Genomic DNA, 5,686 nt, shown 5'->3' with positions numbered 1-5,686 from the left:
CTTTTAATTGGTGCGTTTAGCCCATTGACATTGAGAGAGATTATTGTTATGGGATTTTGTCCCATTGTAATGTTAAAATTGGGTGTATTTGAGGGGCCTTTCTTGCCTTAAAGTAGCCCATTTAGTTGTTCTTGTAACCATGGTTTTGAGTCTATGAAGTTCCTGAGCTGTTGTTTGTCTGTGAAACTGTGTGTTGTTCCTTCTATTATGAATGAGAGTCTTGCAGGGAAAAGTATTTTGGGGGAGGCATTTATTTCATTGAGTTTTTTTACTATGTCCCACCACTGTTTTCGGGCCATGAGGGTTTCATCAGAAAAATCAGCTGTGAATTTTAAGGATGCTCCTTTGTAAGAGATTTCTTTCTTCGATCTTGCTGCTTTCAGAATTTTGTCTCTGTCTAAGGTTTTGGTCATTTTGATCAGAATGTGTCTTGGGGTATTTTTATTCGGATTTCTTCTAGCTGGTACCCTTCGGGCCTCCTGAATGTGGTCACAAGTTTTCTTCAGCTCTGGAAATGTTGTAGCAATGATGTCTTTGACAGTTTCTTCTTCATCGAGGTTTTCTTCCTGTCCCTCTGGGACTCCAATAATTCTTATGTTACCCCTCTTGGCTTCATCACGATCTTCTCTTGCCATCTGTTCCCGAATTGTGAGTCTCTTTTCCATTTTCTGCTCTTTTCGGGAGAGTCTCTGAACTTGATCTTCGAGCTCACTGATTCTGTTCTCAGCCGCTGTTACTCTGCTGCTGAGGCCTTCCACTGAGCTTTTCAATTCGCCTACGAGATTTTTCAGGTCTGACATTTCTGATTGCATTTTCCTCATTTCTGCCTTCAGATAAAAATATGGAACGCTTCACGAATTTGCGTGTCATCCTTGCGCAGGGGCCATGCTAATCTTATCTGTATCGTTCCAATTTTAGTATATGTGCTGCCGAAGCGAGCACTGCATCTGCTTCTTACATATGGCTAATATGTGCCATCAGAAAGACATGTGCAGATACATAATAATAAAATAATTTATCTGTTGGAAAATATGCAAAATGAAACACTTGCTGAAATCTGATGAGTGACTTTTATGGTGAGGTATAGCAGTATCCATTTGACTTCACAGTTTTGTAGGATAAATTTCCTGCTGATGGGTACAAGTCATTCCATGCCCCCATCAACCCACTCAGATCTAATAATATGTAGTTTTTAAAACTGAATAAAACTTTTCTTTTTTAAAATCAGATGCTAATTACATCAGTTTCATACCCCATTTTATTAATGTTTATCTTACTTTTATCAAAACTTTCTAAAGGTTGTTCTCTCTTCTGATTTCTTCTCTGCTGTCTTTTATGTGATACTAAATGAGAGTTTTCAAGAATAAACCAACAGAAAATTTTCACACATCTTTCTGTTTATGGGTTTACTTCATTAAAATAAAATTCTACTTTATCTATATTTGTTTTTTCTTGAACATGGAAGCAATCATTATGGTTTGGATAACTCTGTTGCATATTGTCACCACTCTCTTCAAATCAAGGTGTGTTCAAATTGACAGATGTACAAATTAATCTTTGTGTCTATACTTTACCGTCCTCCAGGAAACTAATCCTCCATTAAAAGTACTACCTGGCTAGCAGAGGTTCTTAAACATGTATTACTTGGTAGCAATTAGATCTAGATGAATCATTACCATAATTTTAATATAGGGTGCTATTTTATGCCTTTCTATCTTACATTTATAATTTTGTGAGTCTGCTTAAACAGAGGCATACTGAGTTCTCATTATTAACTAATTCCTTCCTATGACCAACCTCAAGGAAAATTATTATGCACATAATTTATTCTATCTTGTTTTATTCTTTAATTTAGGGAATGATTCTTTTCTCCTTTTGTTCTTTTCTTTTTGAAATCTGTATGAAACACTTCTTTCAGGTAAGAGAGTGAAAGCTTTAGGGCAATAACCCCACTAGCCCTTAACCCTGGGAAATAAAATAAAATTTTCTCCATGGTGCTTACTCCTTCATCTCTTCCAAGCATCCTTTGACCCCAATAAAGTGGCCCATATTAAGGGCTGTCTCCGTGATTTTGCTTTTAACTCTTCATTGTGCATGTTGGGCTAGATAATATGAGTTTGATACTAAAGCCACTGATTTATTCATAAACTAAAGAAATAAAATATTGAGTACAAATCTAGTGCATCATATGATCCGTAATGATGGAAGTATATTTCACTATCTTGATATGTTCCACATTATTGTATAAAAACCAGCAACAACACTCCTCAATCATTGTTTAGAACATTAAAAGATAATGATAATTTATTTAAAATTCTTAATTGTTTATAAAATTAGTCTTCTGGTAACAAAGGTGTATATCTCATGTTGAAACTTCACTTAGATAATACTATTGTTTCTACACTTTGTAATCCAAAATAAAGTGCTAAAGTCAGTGTTAATTACAATTCCTTTAAAATCAGTGAAAACCAATTCCTCAGAGTATAAAACCATGCCCTGTCTCCATTGATTAAGAACATTCAGAGGGAGAATAAAAATCAAGACTATAATTGTCCAGGGATTTAAGTTACATATCAGACTTTTTTTTACCAATTATAGAAGACGTCTGTCTTATTATTTCTATTCATAAATACAGAAAATAATCATAGGTGGTGCAGACAATTTGCTAAGTGTGTCATTGGCAAAGCAAACCTCAAGCTATATGTAATGTAGCTGTAGAAAAAATGTTCCAAAGATAAAGTATAACCCCTCCCCCTAAAATTTCCATTTCTTATTCTCCTCCACTACAGACTTACATATTTTGAAGAAACTGGATCAAGAGGAAAAAATAGTTTATTCTTGATAAGAAAAGATTATTTACAGGAATTTTTCCTTGTTTCACTAGCTTGAATTGATGGAAGGTTAGCAGTTCTTATTATTTCCTCTTCAGACACCACTAATTTCTAAATTTATAGCTGCAAATCATAATCAAAACAGAAAAATAGGAAATATAAAATAGAAAAATCAAAATAGGAAAATAGGATATCCTTAAAAGTTGTTTTCGGGCTGGAGAGATAGCACAGTAGGTAGGGCATTTGCCTTGCATGCAGCCAAGCCGGGTTCAATTCCCAGCATCCCATATGATCCCCTGAGCACTGCCAGGAGTAACTCCTGAGTTCAGAGCCAGGAGTAACCCCTGTGCATTGCCCGGTGTGACGCAAAAAGAAAAAAAAAGTTGTTTTGTGTGGAGTTAGAGAGATAGTATAGTGGGTAGGGTGTTTGCCTCTCATACAGCTGTCTTATGTTCAATGCTTGGCACCCCAAGTGGTCCCCTGAGCCTGCCAGGAGTGATCCAGTTGAGTGAGTGAAGAGCCAGGAGTAAACCCACAGGGCTTGGAACAAAATTTGCTCTATTTTCATATACATTCCTCTGTCCATGCAGAACTATTCATAAGAGCTAACACTGGAAACACGCTGTCCATGGAGAAATGTGGGGAAAAGTGATTGGAACACACAATGGGATTACTCAGATATAAGAAATAAATAATTCTAATTCGTGGCAAATAGAAATGGAGGGGGTTATTATAAATTAAATAAGTCAAAAAGATAAAAACAATGATTGGATAATTCATTCATATGGCTCTGTACTCCTGACTCAGCACTCAAAGGTTGCTGGCAGCAGGCTTGGGGGACCACATAAGGTGCCAGGGATCTAACACAGCTGCAAGCAAGGCAAACCCTCTACCTACTGCACTACCTCTATACACCCAGACAGAGAAATTTTTAAGAAATCAAGGCTAAAACCAAACCAAGACAAATCTCTTGATTCTAAACGCAGCACTGAAGTTATCAGAGGAGAAATACTCTGATTGGAGGATCAAAGGGTGAAGGAGGTACTATAAACTGTGATGGAGCAGTATTGTACTGTCATGTTAAGAGTGACATTGTAATGCAAATTAGCAGAGGTGTGAAACTGTACTCTAAATAAATGCAAAACCTAGATAAACTGCCCATTATGCAAAAAAAAATAGTTCAGTTGTATTTAAGGCAATATGGTTATAACAGTGCTAATGTTGATGCTTTGGTTTGCAAAATTATTACATCACTGCCAAAACAAAAATTTTCCTCATCAAAATTTAAACATGTATAGAAATGAATCCTAAATTTATTATTTAAAATTTCTCTTAATGTTTGAAATCTAAAATTGAAATACATGGGGCCAGAGAGATACTAAGAAACTTGACTCGCATAACATGTGATTAACCTATATTCAATCCTGAAACCCCATGTGATAGCCCAAACCTGCTAGGAGTGAACCCTCAGTGTAGAGCCAGGAGTAAGCTCTGAGCACAGCAGGCATGTGATCACAAAACAAAACAATAACAGCAATATAGTTACAAACATGGTGTGTAATGTTAAAGATAAAGCGTTCTAAAAAAATCAATGAAGAATAAATTTTTCTATAAATCTTTTACTCTGGCTTAAGATTCTTTAACTGAGGAAAAGAATGCCAAGTTGCTGAATCTTGCAGGTAGATCAGCATGGGTTGAGAAGTTTGGGGGCTTCTCAGAATGGGCGAGGCAGAGTCCCCTTTGCCCCCTCAGCCAGCAGGACCAGCAACCTTCACCCACATCGAATACTTCTGCCATAGAAACAGCTCAGCTCTCTAACAAACCACATCGAGGTACCAAGCCACAAATTTGTTTCAGCTCCACTACTTCTGCAGTATAGGGCAACATTCTGAAGCTATGCCATAGAATCGGTGTTGGAACATTGAATACCTAAGCAACTGCATTAAAAATAACTTTTTAAGTTACAGTTTTAAATTAAATTCAACAGAAAAATATAGATTCTTGTACTGGAAAGAAAATAAATGTGTACAATCAAAATACATGCATTTCTTTTGAATAATGCATATCAAAATATGCTCAGGATGAAAGTACTTAAACTCCAACTTTGACAGTATTGACATTTCAGTAGAACACAGCAAGTTTGATGGGAAAGTTGCCTAGAAGACCACAAAGCTCAATATGCAAAAACTATAACACAGAAGGCTCAACTAGCATCAATTAGCTCAATAGATCCTCAGACATGTCTTTAGTAACACCTTTGGGAGGCATAACAGTTATCACAATTACCTTTTATAGATCTATTTTCTGGCAATTCTTTGTAATAAGCAATAGAAGGAAAGTTAGGTTGTGTCTTGTAAAGGGGCAGGCATGGGAATGTGTGGTAAATATTAGTATGTGTATCCAAAATAGTGAGTAGTGCAGCCAAGTGTGCTAAGTCTATAGCTAATGTTTCAACCTCAGAGAAACAGCACACATGTGCGAATTCAAAGAGCCAGCAAGCATGCGTGAAGTCCAAGAAGAAGCATGTGTGTACAACTTCAAGGGACAGAACATGTGTATTACCTCTCATTCAATCCAGCAACAACTCCCACTACCAAGGGAATTATAAATGCAAGAGTAAGTTTGGTTCTAGTGTATACTGTAACCAACACAATGCAAACTATTTTGTACTAACCAAGGAGATAGGAATGGGGTTGGGATAGGAAACTGGGAAGATGGGTTGGAGGGTGGTCTCTCTGGTACTAGAATTGGTGTTGGAGAATTGAAAACCCAAAACAAATGCCTTAGAAACAACTTTTTAAATTACAGTTTTAAATTAAGTTCAACAGAAAATTATAGATTCTTATATTGGAAAG

The 5,686-nt window shown here is 36.4% G+C and overlaps 1 non-coding gene across 1 annotated transcript; it reads right to left on the bottom strand.

Annotated features, from left to right (window-relative positions):
- Positions 1-835: 835 nt before the first annotated feature.
- LOC130034035 (U6 spliceosomal RNA) lies at positions 836-942 on the bottom strand. The gene has a single exon (XR_008794036.1). It is a non-coding gene; the product is annotated as a U6 spliceosomal RNA (small nuclear RNA).
- Positions 943-5,686: the final 4,744 nt, after the last annotated feature.

This window comes from Sorex fumeus, unplaced genomic scaffold, assembly GCF_029834395.1.
Source record: "Sorex fumeus unplaced genomic scaffold, SorFum_2.1 ptg000055l, whole genome shotgun sequence".
Classification (NCBI taxonomy): domain Eukaryota; kingdom Metazoa; phylum Chordata; class Mammalia; order Eulipotyphla; family Soricidae; genus Sorex; species Sorex fumeus.
Note: the sequence above shows the minus strand (reverse complement) of the source record. Positions and strands in the feature narration are given on the sequence as shown.